A 15,073-nucleotide genomic window follows, 5' to 3' on the forward strand; every position below is an offset into this window, starting at 1 on the left:
CCAAAGTATAAACCAATCACTTTAAGAAACTATGAATGCCGCTCAGCAGTACACATTCAAAGTATGCATGAATGTTCCCAGGTATTCCCGTGTCAAAAAAAAAAACACAAGCAAAAACAATCAATACAAATCTTAAAGAAGAAATGCAATTAAGTTGCCCTATAGAAATAGCATACTTATAAAGCTACTGTCTGAAGGCCATGCATCCCCGTGCATGGGCCATTTCAGACCTTTTCCATATAATAACAGCTACCTCTGTGCATATATCATATAGGCCAGAAGGTAGAAGAAGACTGCACATAATTATTCATAGGAGCTGTGCTACTAAATATGTACGACAGTTTTGAGATATTTCTATCATGTTTCTGGAATTCTTTTTAAACTGACCAAACAATTGTCTATTGTATTTCCTACCCTCGCGTTACCAGATTACCATGAACATTATAAATAGATGCAACCTTCCTGGATCCTTATTGTTACACAGACAGACCTGAAGTGATTGGGTTTGTGGGGCATTTAGTTAGTACATGGCCTTCTCATTGGACTGATTGCAGGGTCACAGATTAACTGTCTGGGGCCATGCTGAACAAGTGAGTCAAGGTATCAACCTGATTTGTCCCCTTGTCGATGGCACTCTCCACCCTAGCCTCTGTAACCGGAAAGCAAGCGTCTATTGTCAATACATCTGGTATTAGACATAAAACCTCTGCATAGCATCTCATGGCCAATGCAACTAGTAAAATGTGTTAGTAAAATGGCATCATATGTACAGGAACATAATTTGGAAGAAATAAAAATAGCTGAAGAAAAATACAGTGTAAATTCAAACAGTACAGGTGACAGTTAAGAGAAAAAAAATCACTTTTCTAAAGCTATGAATTTCACAGATTTTTTTCTAAAGTCTATAAACCTACCAAGTACATACAATAAAAAACAAACAAACAAACAAAAAACAGCATTCTGCTCAGTGTTTTTATGTGTTACAGAATGTTTTACTGTTCCTCTTACACAACTTTCCTGCATTTTTTTTTCTTTCGTAACATTTCAGTAGATGGCACCAGAGCACCAGAAATCTGTAAATCATCCATCCACCTGGTGAGTGTTGCCCCATTATAATCCTGTTGTGAATTACCAGTGGAATTGACTAGATACATTAAACACGTGAGCATGGAGATGAGAGAGCCCTTGATCTTCAAAGCTGTGTTATTCTAACACGTGTATTGTTAACTGGATTTACCTTTCCCAATATGTTTCTTTCACAACCTGAAATGTTTAAATGATTGCAAATCAAAGTTACCTTGAAGTCACACCCCTAAGTCTGCCATCAGAGATTTAAGAAAAGTAGGAATCCATTGGAGTGGAAATGACATTTCAAAGGATATGCTTGGGCTTTAAACAGCACCCAATCCACCACTACCTCCTTTCCAGAACAAAAAAGAAAGACAGAGAACCCCACGGAATACCATTTGTGAGGGGATTTAAGCCTGTCTGCTGGGCACGGACAGGAGAGTGAAGCAGAATGGATGACATAAACACTTACTCTGAGTACTGGTCTAAAAGGCATTGCTGTGTTTTGAGGATTTGGAATATGTATCTGTGTAAGTTCCCTCCATGATTATAAAGGCTATACAAAAGTGGGACCAGTAGATGGACACAAAAGCAGGGAGCCAGTTAGAACAGTTTGCATGCTTTCCCCTCTTAGCATGACAGGACAATACCGACAGACATAAATAAAAATAAAGGATTATATCTACTCTATAAATGAGGAATATGATCCAGTCTGTAATGACGACCAAGTTAGGACCAAAATTACATAAACAGTGGAATGATAGCATAAGCATGTAATCCCCCAGTTACTCCAGAGGTTACAGAAAGAGTTGCATTCCGAAGCAAGACTAGGCTGCAGATTGAATCCAAGGCCAGCCTGGGCAATATAGTGAGATTGTGTCTCAGAAAAAAGAAAAGAATAAAGGAAAGGAAAGGAAAAATAACCAGGGTCAGAGTTCTGGGGCTGTTGCTCAGTGGAAAGCATTTGCCTAGCATGTGAGAACCCCTGGGTTCCATCTCCAGTACTACCAAAAAAAAGAAAAGATTTTAGAAAACTATAGGCAGTAGACTTTCCTGCTTCCAGCCACTCCTCAGTAAGTGAATACTGACAGTAAACAATTCACTGAAATCCTATTACAGACACTGGCAACATCGCTTTCCCAACAGTTGTTTTTAATTTTATCATCCCAATAAGCCATGCAAGGCAGCAATTCTTTTCTGTATTTTATAGGGAATTAAACAGAGAACAACAATGGTTTGCTCACAGTCATATGATGGCATATTAGATTTGAAGTAGTGTGTGTTTAAAAACAATAGTCCTCATTCTTTTTTACCAGCTTTATGTCAAAACATTGGTGGTGTTCACATTGTACCTTGAGTCTTTCGAGTAAAAGAAAGGCCACCTATCTCTAGACAGTAATTCCAGCGATTTATACTCACAGCCCAGAAGACCCCACTGGTGTCTTTTGAGATGGAGTCCAGGACGTGAAAAGGAACACTAGGACCCAGAGAGCAAATGCCTTCCTGATGCCATTCAATCTCCTGAGGGGCTCTGAATTTACAAGTTGAACCAAGGCTCAGAGAATTTCAACCTATATTTGTTGGCTTCCCTCATTAATGCATCGGACATCAAAGGAATGCAAGACTGATGGACAACAGGGTGAGCCAAAGAGCAACTCAGGACAAACAGAAGCAACACACAGAGCAGGAGAAACTGGAACCAACTCTACCTCACAACCTCAGAACTGGGAGGCGTTGTGTCTGGGAACAATGAGCAGGAGATGAGAAGAGCAGGCATTCAAAACTAAAACAAGGATTTAAGAGACACTCTCTAAAATATTTTTGTAAGCCACACAAGATAATTAATACATCATTCACAAGTGGCAAAAGAACTCGTTCAAGTTGATGACAGAGATACAAGAGTCAAAGTTGGGAAATAAGATGGGGACAAAGAGTAGTAATCCTGCTGACTGTAGACTCTATAGTGCAATTAAACATTCAACCCTCGCTTTGACACTATTCTAAAATCATAAATTGCAGATAAGGAAAGTGTTAGTATGTGAAACGCTATTGAGGACTAAACCAGAAAATGTTTAATGAATGAAGGCACTTTAAAATCAGATGATTCGTTGTTTTATTTTTTCAATACAGGTATCATGTCCACCTCTTCCAAACCCAGAGAATTATCACAAGCTGTGTGACTATGCGTAACACACGCGTGAAACTTTAAAAACATGTGCTTTTTAATGTTTTGTATTTGTCTAAATGTATCCTGCTATCAATTTCAATTATGCTAATTAACTAGATAAGCAACAGAAAGTTAGGAAAGCCTGGAAAGTGGGGCGCAGTGGCACACAGTGAAACCCTCACAGCTGGGAGAGTAAAGCAAGGGGAATCGGGGCTCAAGATTCTCCTTAGATCGTGGCAAACTCCAGACAAGCCTGGACTTCAAGGGACTCTCAATGAACAAAAATAAAATAAATAAATCCAGCAGGCATGAAAGAAAAAAAAAAAAACAATGGTTCTCTTTTTATTTTCTTGTCTTATAACTCAAGTCTATAATTTCAAGGGAAACAACAAAAACGGTCATTTCCTATGTGCTAGTGGCAACAACAATGCGTAATCATGGCAGCATACGCGTTTTTGAACTTGCTGCACATGTTTTAAAACGGTCCATGTTCTACATGTTGAGAGTTAAGGCAGGAGAATAATGCGTTTGAGGCCCTCTTGGGCTATGGTGAGACCCTTTCCCAAATACCATCATCATCTCAGTGCCTTATTCAACCATCAGCAGAGAAGCCTCCTTCTGTAGCAGACGGGAACAAATGCAGAGACCCACGGGCAGGCATTAAGCAGAGAGAGACTGGAACACACAGCCCTCAATGGGATGTCTCCATCAATTCCCGCCCCCCTCAGAGCTCAGGGAACCCCAAAGAAGCGGAGGTGGAAAGAGTACAAGAGCCAGAGGGAATGGAGCACACCAGGGAACAAGGCCCTCTCCATCAACTGAGCAGAGCGCCTATGAGCTCACGAGACTGAAGCAGCAAACACAGGGCCTGCACAGGTCTGCACCAGGTTCTCGGCCTATATATTACAGCTTCCAGTTTAGTGTTTTCATGGGACTCTTGAGTGTGGGAGAGTGTGTTTGAGTGTGAGAAAGAGTGGGTTTCTGATTCTCGTGCCTTCTCTTGGACTCTTTTCCTTCTGTTGGTTTTCCTTGTCCAACTTCAATGTGATGCTTTTTGTTTTATCACGTCTTTTATCTTGTCATGTTTTATTGTTATCTCTTAGAAGCCTGTTCTTTTCTAATGAGAGACAGAAAGAGGGTGGATCATGATGGGAAGGGAGGTGGGGAGGAACTGGGAGGAGTAGAGGAAGGGGAAACTGTAATCAGGATATACTGTATGAGAAAAGAATCTATTTTTATAAAAGGGAAAACACTTTTTTAAAAAAATCATCATTGTCACCATCTCCCCAAAGTGTCCATCATTCCTCTGACATTCTGCAGGATACCCAACAGAATGAGCACAGCAGAACTGTGGAGAGCACAGCTTAAGATGTTTTAGATAGTAACAATTATCTATATCTGTATATGTGCTTCTGCATAATCAGTATTGTAATCCTGACTGATTTAAAATGTGAATCCTGTGTTTGTATTATCAGCTGACTGAGGACCATGTTGACAATACCGACTCTGTGCAGAAATGCTGATGTAGGAAGCTGCAGTGTGACCCATGTCCTTGTTATTTTCTTAAGCTGCGGTGAGGACTGGGGTGGAGAAGTAGAGGAAGAATTGCTAGTGGCAATATTCCCCACCCACACACTTGTCTAAAACAGTTCCCATGATAGGCTTATTTTCAGACTTAGAATGTCTATTTTAGTCTTATGTAGCTATCTGTTTTCCATTATTTAAATCCAGGAGTGTATACGTGACGTAGAGAATATGTGCCAGGCAGCAAATACTATTTAATTATACTAACTAACATTTTAGTGTGTATGTTTCTGTAACTCTTTGCTTCCTCTGAAATAGACTAAGATCATAGTCAAAGAATTATACAGATTCACCAAAATGTACTAGCACCAGTGGCAAAATTGTTTTATTGTTTTCAGTGCTAGGAATTTATGTCACTATTTAATAAGCAGATACTGGATGTATGGCACTATACTGAATGTTGTTAAATTATACTTTATATAACATTACAGGAATTCTCTAAAATAGATAGCACTCTCCTCTTTCTTAGATAGAGCTAAAAATCATAAATAAATGTATACAAAGCTGAAGTACTTAAGATAGTAACGTTTAGACAACTGCATATCTACTGGAAATCTGATATATAAATAAACATACATACATATACACATATACATACATATATGTATATATATATGCACCCAGGCTTATTCAACCACACTGTGATATACAAAAAAATATTTTATGTTAAATTCAATATTTGTGCTGAACAGCTATGAGAGAATCAACAATGATCAAAATATCTAGTATATATCATCAAAATAGAATCCAGAGTATGACAAATTAAAATGTATTAGTGTTTTCTTTCATTTTGTTTTGTTCTGTTTGAGACAAGGTCTAGTGAAATAGCTGAAGCTCCTTTTAAACTGGCAATGTAGCCTGAGCTGCTCTCCAACTTACAACCCTCCTACCACAGTCTCCACAGTTCTTAGGTTATAATCATGTACTTCCACACCCAACGAAATGTATCATTGAAAATGAACCTGTTAGCAAAGCATTTTAAAAATGATACGTATCCACAATGCAATTGTATTCACCTATAAAGAAGAGTAAGTCACAACATTCACAGGAAAATGGATCAAATTAGAGATCGTGTTCAGTGAAATAAGCCAGCCTTGAAAAGATAATTATCACATATTTTCTTCTTATGTGGAGTTGTATCTTTCTGAGAGAGAGAGAGAGAGAGAGAGAGAGAGAGAGAGAGAGAGAGAGAGAGAGGCAGAGAAAGAGGCAGAGAGGGGGGGCATAAAAATGGAAGGTGGACATTGATATTGAAGAAAGAAGTCTAAAAGAGGGGGAAAGAGACTATAAAAGGCTAACGGACTGTATAAGGCAGTGGTTCTCCACCTCCTAATGCTGTAACTCTTTAATACAGTTCTTCATGTTGTGGTGATCCCAGACAATCAATTATTTTCCTTCCTACTTCATAGCTAACTTTGTTACTGCTGTGAATGGCAATGTAAGTATCTGTGTTTTCTGATGTCCTAGTCGACTGCTGTGAAAGGTTTATTCGACCCCTCCCCCAAAGGGGTCATGACCCACAGGTTGAGAACTGCTGATATAAGATATGAAAGCAGAAGGAAAGCCTATTGGGGGAGGAAAGAGACCCGTAAGAAGAGGAAAGGGGGACTAGGGAGGCACTGTGCAAGAAAGATTGACTATAATGATGCATATGTATAAAAATGCCCCAATGAAACCCATTACTTTGAATGCTCACTAAAAAAAATCAATTAAAATGCAAATTGTCAGATGGTGATAGTGAAAAAGGAAAATTCTCATTATTTAGGGGAAAAAGAAGCAGCCTGAGACAAACTAGAGTGGGAACAGAAGCTAGTCTGCCCTTTTATCCAAATCGTCAAAGAAATAAAAATAGGAAAATAAGTTTAAAGATGTCTTCTTATTAGTATTTCCATGATTTGAAACAAAAAAATAAAATAAAATAAAGTAAACAACAACAAAAGATTGTGCCATAACTTCAGCAGCTTGTAAGCCACGGGTTAAGGTACTGCATGGTGAACAGGGTGAGCTTGCCTGAAGCTCTTCTCACGGTAGAATCCATCTATCTTTCTTAACACCAGGAGGAGGGTGTGTGTGTGTGTGTGTGTGTGTGTGTGTGTGTGTGTGTGTGTGTGTGTGTGTGTGTGAGGCCAAATAAGAAATAAAAAGAAAATGAGCACGACATTGTGGGAAGGCCACCAAACTGTTCTCCATCTCATGAACAGCATCAAATGTCTCCCAAGGCTGCAAGTCCCCCAACCTCCTCAAAGCTGTGGATCATCAAAGCCAAGGTTGATGAATGCCCAACTAATTTTTTTTGTCTTATTTCTCAGTCCTGAACATGCTGAACAGAAACACTTGGCTTACTTTCAAAATCATTAAGGGGCAGGCATAATGGGAGAAGTAGCCGAGAGGCAGCTTTCAAGCAGGAGAGGATTTCAGTGGGCTGTTCTCACCATGCTGCTGCTTGCAAGAGCTAAAGGCTCACAGCAGTGTCTTTGCTGCCCTTGTGGTTTCTCCTCCTCGCACACTTCTGTTTTTCTTATTCTGAGTCTTTAGAGGAAAGGAAGAGGCGCAGCTCATGCGGTTAAGCACACAAGAGCTTCCAAATGGTGCAACCGGTTGCCATAGCACCAGCATAATCAGCTCTATCTCGGGGTAAAACCGCAACTTCTCTAGTTCATGGTGAAGCTGCCGGGTTGTACACTTAACTGCTACAAAATACTGAATTTCAGGTTGACCCGACTTTGCTTTAGTGAAATCATATTTCAACGATGAAGCTAAGTTTGTGTAATGACTGGTTTGATTTCAGAAGCACTTCACTTTGCAAGGCACTCACAAAAGATACTTTAATGTAAAAAGAACATTAAATCCCATTCAGTATTTAAAAATATAAGCACTCACCCTCTCTTGGGTCAGCATTTACATTTCACTAAGGATTTGCATAATGAAACTTGGAGTGAACAGACTACAATGGGAAAGATCTAATCGAAACTAGAACATGTTCCTTTCCATCCAAGATTATGAAACTATCAAAGATAATCAGGCAAGGATTTTCTATATTTGTGGAGAATACTCTATTATCATATATAAAAATAATGCCCACCTTTAGGAAATACCATATTACAGTCTTTGCAATTCAATGAGCTGATCTACTTAAGTTGGATGACTTCCTTAATATTATACATGATAGTATCATGAAAGCAAGGCCTGAAAGACAGATGTGTACTTGGGTTATTGCTCTGCCTGGCCACATTAACTGATGCCATTTGTCCCATGTGGAAACATTTTTCCATGTTAAGGATTTTTACCAATGGTTTTTCATTTCAGTGGTTCTCAACCTGTGGGTTGCAACCCCCATGGAGCTCACTTAGCAGATATCCTGGATATCAGATTTTTATATTACAGTTATGAAGTAGCAACAGAATAATTTTATGGTGGCATGGTGGCGAGGCAGCCACCACAATGTGAAGAACTGTATTAAAGGGTCACAGCATTAGGAAGACTGAGAATCACTGATCTAAGTGTTAGAGGAAGTTTCCTACCTAGGACTAGGGCTGTAATTCAGTTAGACTAGCCCTTGCCTAACGTCCATAAATCCCCAGAAGTACCATAAACAGGTGTGGTGGCTTCTGCCTGTAACCCTCGTAATTAGGAAGTAGAAACAAGAGACTCGGAAGTTGAAAGACATCCTCAGACTTGGCTACACAGAGAATTCAAAGCCAACCTTGGCTAAGGAGATGCTGGAAAAATCAACAAGTCCCAAATCCCCAACTGGATCCAATTTTCCTCCTCTGGTTTCCTACCCACAGTCCCAGACAGACCTCCAATTTTCAGACATTATTTTTATTTATTCATTTGTATGAGGGAGGATCTCATGTAGCCCCAGCTTCCCGCAAACTCTTTGCATAGCCAAGGATAACCTTTAATTTATGATTCCCCTCACTCCACTTGCTAGCAGTACTGGCATGCACTACCATGCTGGGCTCATGTGATGCTGGGGATCAAACTGAGGGCTTTAGGCATGCTAGGCAAGCACTCTATCAGTTGAGCTACATTCCCAGGCCTGCAAGTCATTCTTGATAGTCAAGAAACTTGCTCTTTTACTAGCTTTGTAAGCTACTTAAAGATAGGCTTGTACATCTCAACCTGTGGGCCACAACCCTTTAAGGTCAAATGACCCTTTCACGAGAGTTGCCTAAGACCCTTGGAAAACACAGAAATTTTACCTTACAATTCATAACAGTAGCAAAATTCCAAGTTATGAAGTAGCAACAAAAATATTGTTGGGGTCACCACAACATGAGGAATTGTATTAAAGGGTCACAGCATTCGGAAGGTTGAGAACCACGGCTCTGTTTGATAAATGGTGCTGCTCATGGTTTATTAAATGAGAAAGAAAGACATGGATGGCTTGAATAAATTGTTTCCTAATCAAGTAAGCAACAGCACCAAACTTCAATCCCAGGCCAGCCAGAATCCAAAGAGTCCGATTTCCTCAAAGCTCCATAATGCTTTCACTTAGTAGTAGAGGGTTCTGAAAATCCATTCCCTGCCCTTTTCCTTGTTTGAAACAAAGATCTTGGACACTGGTCTCCTGAGGGCTGCTACTTCCTTCTCTGTCTCTGCCTTTCCCTAGGTCAGGCATCTTCCCATCCAACCCACAGCCTTTATGTGCATTTCTTAACCGTCAACTTCCCCAGCTCTCCCCAAGCACACTGCAGTATCCAGCCAACTTTAAACTGTCATGATATGCACCTTTCCTATTAAAATATTTTAGTAGCAAATTCTGCACTCTTGGCTACTTCCATCCATTCATCTTCAGTTACAGGAAGGTTATAGTATCTATTTATGGGGCTGCTCTGACTCATTACTGGGAAGTCATTTGAGATCCTTCCACAAGAAGGAACTCAATAAACCTTAGCAATTGTTCTTACTGACATTATTGTCATCTTGCAGCATTTTGACATCAGCAAATGTGCCTCTGAAAGAATCTGGTAAAACCAGCATTCTTTATGTCCCACATAGCATCTGGTCTATGAAAGAATATAACAGTAAATAGTTCTGATGGCGCTTTAGGTTTGTAACTTTGGTCCTGTAGCACTAAAATTGCAGCAATAGTGTGTTGAAACACACTGTGAGAAAGTGCATGCGTGGGTTTTCATTTCATCACATACTGCTGTGTTCCCTGTTGACATTTTCATGCACTTTTGAATTTCCATACATATCTACACTTACATTCATGTAATGGAGAACAAAATGCAAACTGATAACCCCAAAATATTAATATGTGTGTTGAGGAATAAACTGAATTTTGTATTGTGTGCAATTAACTTGGTTTTGAACCCTAACTGAACCAATCAGAATCTTCTTCAGGTTTTAAAAACCAAGCAGTCTCAATCTTGGGCTGCTAGATATGTGTACACAAGAAATGAAATTGCTATGCTTAATAGACATCTAGGCATCCATGTTCATTTCAGCTCTACAGACAGTAGCCAGGAAATGGAAACCTAAGTGCCCATGAACACATGTCATAATACAGAGAATGAGTTACACCGTGGAAGAATGCTATTCAGTCACAAACAAGATGGAATCCTGCCTCATGTTAAAGCATGGATGAAGTCAGAGCATATGGTTAAGTGAAATTAATTAGGAATGATAATAATTTTACCCACATGGAATCTAAAAAACTTGAGACATAAACACAGGGAAGGGTATGACTCTCAGAGTTCAGTGAGGAGATCGAAAGGCAGAAGGGAGATGCTTTACAATTATACAAAGCCACAGTTAAACAGGGTGACTTGAGAAATGGTACATATTTCAAGTGAACTAGAAAAGAGTTTTGAATATTCTAAATGAGTGAGGTAATAAATACATTAATTATCCTGACTTCATCAATGCTATATAACATATGCATCAAATCACCACACTATGCACGTAAATTTGTACAAACATTATTAGTTAAAAATAAAGTAAGTAATATTGTGAGCTTTTGTCCACAGACCTAAAATCATAGTATCTAGTACAGATGTGGGGTGCTATGACTATTTAAACAATCCTAGAAGAGGATTTTGTGTTACAAATGAGAGGCATGAGTGGTTGCTTATCACAGTTCATTCCTATGATCATCAAACAAAATTTCATGTTGTCCTTATGAACTAGGCATTTAAAGTGGTTACCATCTTGAATAAGAGTTCTGCAAGATACTTCTCCTAATTGTTTCAATATAATTTCCTCATATTGAACAAAAACACTGAGTGATATTCCCACATAACAGTATACATTGTACCCTGAAGCCTGAACACACTAATCAACATTCAGTGTTGTATGTTATTGCATACCTTCAGTGTGTCCCCCTCATTTCATGGAAGGCTTTAAAGAGATGTTATCAAAAATGACACTTATGAGTGACAATAAAGGTATCAGCCCAGCAAGCCACCTGGTTTTCAAGTAGCTGGTCACACGCAGGTCTATCTCTGTACAGTGGGCTCTGCTATCCTCAGGGAGGCATTTCTGAATCTCAGGGCCCTGGATGTTCTCAGAGCAATGCCAGGTCAGCCAGGCCCTGAGACTATTTCCTAGAGGTCACTAGGGAACTCCCTCACTCACACGCATCAGTCACTGGTTTCTTCTGTTGGACAATTGTCCAACAAAGTTTTCACAACTTTGAGTGGAAAAAGTGAAGGCCTCTTTGTAGGTTCATGTTTACTTGACTAATCATCCTTCTGATTGGATGAAGCATTTTAAATGTCAAAGTACACTCAACGTTTATGGTGAACCTATCGCAAGAGAGCTACACTAAAACCTCAGAAATGTGACTCCTTTTGGCTTCCTGGTGCCCAGCATCAGCTGTCCCCATCCATGCTTGGGTGGATGAGATTGAGCTAATGAAACAGGCATGGCAACTGCTTATCCTTCATGGTCATTTAAGCAAAATTGCTCTTATTTGGTCTCTTTTGATTCATGTCTTTCCTTTACTGACTCTTCACCACAGTGTTCACACCTGAACCCCAAATCACATCAGTAGCCTTGGTTTCAGGGGCCACCAGGGAGAAGTGGTATTCTTGTCGCTGTTCTCAGAAACAATGCTCCCAGCCTCCTCTATGTGCCCTTTCCAATGACATCAGCAATGTTCACAGAAACTCCCCCACCCATTGTAGTACTTGGCTACTAGTTTACTAAAGATGTCATTAAGAAAAAGAAAGGACTTTACCTTCCTTTAGAAATAATATGACCTATGGGCAAAAACACATCCTTTGACCATGCTGGTGGAATGTTTCTGGGCTGAAGCACACGGGAGGCTGAGTGAAGAGGAGGAAGGTGTGTGAGACAGTCTGCGCTACATTCTGAGAGGGAGAGCCTGTTTCAGAAGCAAAATGAAAGGCAGGGCAAATGAGGAGAAGGAAGAAAGGAGGAGGGAAGGAAGGAAGAAACTGGGATTCTGTTTGAATTATCATCTTACTAATGTGCTCTCATTCATGCAACTTACTGACATGGAAAGACAACTGTGTGTGGCATGCAACAAGAGAAATGCAGTTCTTTGCACAGTCTGTCATCTCAAGACATAAAACAAGAGAACTTTAATGGAGACTTTAACATAGAACTCATGGATTTTTTTTTCTTTTTCACACCATTTTGTCTCATGATAATCTAACTAGATTATTCCCAGTGAGGAGAGAATCAGGCTGAAACAAGCTAGTTTCTTCTTGTTAATTACAGTTGACAAATGGCATATGCTTTTCAACAGATTAGATGTTTATGTTGGTCACTAAATAAAGGCAGGTTTATAAGGTAGAACCGGAGTTTTCTATTTCATAAGGTGTCTGGGACTGAGAAATACTTTAGAAATGTCAAGGATGATTGACATATTATATTTGATCTTTAATCACTGAAATGTGGGCTTCTAATCACAGAAATACTTTAATTACAACATGAAACTCAGGTTATTTGGCTGGTGATGACTTCGATTGAGTTAATATTGATCTTGAAAGTGTAGTGGGAAGTTTACCTTATTACATAGGGTACATTTTTGTGAGTTAAAGACAGAAAGTTTAATGTAGCCACCTGGAAAACACATCATCATATTAGCATTAACTGCTGTCAACTGTTCATTAGCATCACCCATTGAATTCAGGTATTTATATTATTTGAATTGTTATGATAAATCAATCATTTTAATTATGTATTAATGATGATAGTTTCTATAATAAATTTATTTGAAGCCATATTTTATCTGTGTACTTTCTAATAAATTTCTTCATGTGACAGGGACTAAAAAACAGAGTAACCTTATATGTTTGCCTTTAGAGCAAGCAGTGTGTATACAATATCCACAGTTTGAAGATGCTTACATAGAAGTGGTCACGTTTTACTGAACTGCAATGGCTGTTGTATTGCATATATACACTTCAACGACCAGTATCACCTTCAAAAACATAGAGGATGGATGGCAGAATTAAGTAAGTGAGCAGTGGGATTGTATGGAGGTTCCCGAAGAGGCAGTAAAGATGGGAACTTGAAAGGATCTACTGTCTGTCTATCCATCTATCTGAATGTTAACGTGTGGCAGTGCTCTGCTGAAGTGTTCTAGTGTTACACTCTGATGAATACACTGTCCTTTCACACAGCACCACACCACCCTCTGCAAGTTCTGCTACTAAATTATCAAGTTTCTAGTGCTCCTCCTATCCCTCCCAACCTCTTACTATTTCAAGGTTACTGTTTCTGTAACTGATGTCCTATGAAACCATGGGCTGTTTAAATGACAATGAGCTGGAACACTTAAGGTTCAGTCCAGACTCTACCTCTTAGCACTGTTTGGACTAGTCCTACCAGTATGTTTTCTTTTTTATCTGAGCACTTGGGCAGGTGAAGAAAGCCTATCTTGCCGTGGTGTGGTGAGCATCAAAGATAGATTTTGTAGAGAATTAGCCATCACTTTGCCCCTCTAGGGTGATAGATAGCGATTATCATGGCAAGGAAGGCAAACCGAAAGCAGGAAATGATCACTTACAGAAAGGATGTCACACACATCAGTTGAAAAGTTGTTTTAGAAGAAATTCTGTACTCACTAATACTTGTGAGAGCAAACTGCAGTAAACATTCAACTACTTTTATTGTATGATGTGGGGTGTGGATGATTCACTGTGCTCACGAAAAATGTAGTACACATTCAACTATATTCATTGCAAAGTATGGAATATAGACAACTCCCTCTGTTCCTGGGGCCAGTACTGCAGAAAGCATAGATGTCTGAGCTTCAGGATGGTTGTGAACATACAGCAATATGCTCTTAATGGGAAATTATGCAATCCTAAAAAGCGTGTTAGATTTGATAATAAAATTATCTTGAAATTTATTTACAATTAGCATCCATGTTCAAGAAAAAACTTAAACATTCAAATTACACATCATATAACCTAGATTCAAGAATGTTCTGCACATCTACTGGGAACTCAAAGGTTTGAGGTTAAGGAAGAACAGAGCCTCCATCACCAATCAGGGAAGCCCATGGGAAGCGTGATTATCACATACAACATGGAGTCCTGCGTTGGATGCTGTAGTAGAAAAAGGGCATTCAGTTTTAAAAAAATACATGTGATTCAAACAAAAGCTATAATTTAGCTAGCAGTATTGTACTACTGACTGCCATTTCTAACAAATGTGCATTTTGTCAAATATTACTATCAGCAGAGGCTGAGCAGACAGCACATGAGGATCCATACTTTCTCTGAAATGCTTCTCTAATCTAAAGTTATTTCCAAATTACAGGTTTTTGTTTTTTTTTTTTAAAAAAGTCTTTATTTACACTTCAAAGCAATCAAAAACAACTTCTTTTTCATCTTTTGAACTAGTGTTTTTGAAATTGGGAATTTCCAGAAGAACATTGGGGAAGTGCTTGTAACCAGGACCCATCATTACAATAGCCAGGGGGCTGGTGGAGATCAAGACTGCAGAAGAAGCCAGGTCACCTACCAACATTTCAGGAATATGAAAACCTCACGACGAAAGCATGATAATGATACCTCTCCTGTCCTCCACACACAAGACTGCTTTATAAAAATTGCCATTCACTACTTGTGAGTTTATCTTTCAATGGTGGTATTAGAAGCCCTGCTGTCCTCTTTATGGCTGGCAGCACTAATCCTGGACTCGAGGGATGAAATTGAGGCTCTGTGCTGAGGTCCCCGACAGGGGAAGTAGCTTGAGGCCAATCAGATCTTGTCATGTTTGAAGAGAAAAAAAAAATGAAATTCTGATGACAAAGAGCTTCCAGGT

At 39.3% G+C, this 15,073-nt stretch overlaps 1 protein-coding gene and 1 long non-coding RNA gene across 7 annotated transcripts in view; one reads left to right on the forward strand and one right to left on the reverse strand.

The window, feature by feature from the left end:
* Ptprc (protein tyrosine phosphatase receptor type C) overlaps positions 1 to 15,073 on the reverse strand; it is a 107,643-nt gene that overhangs the window by 65,169 nt on the left and 27,401 nt on the right. The gene's annotated exons all lie outside the window — the stretch shown is intronic.
* LOC143267793 (uncharacterized) lies at positions 13,115 to 14,871 on the forward strand. Its single transcript, XR_013043298.1, has 2 exons — positions 13,115 to 13,254; positions 14,650 to 14,871. It is a non-coding gene; the product is annotated as an uncharacterized LOC143267793 (long non-coding RNA).

This window comes from Peromyscus maniculatus, chromosome 11, assembly GCF_049852395.1.
Source record: "Peromyscus maniculatus bairdii isolate BWxNUB_F1_BW_parent chromosome 11, HU_Pman_BW_mat_3.1, whole genome shotgun sequence".
Taxonomy (NCBI): domain Eukaryota; kingdom Metazoa; phylum Chordata; class Mammalia; order Rodentia; family Cricetidae; genus Peromyscus; species Peromyscus maniculatus.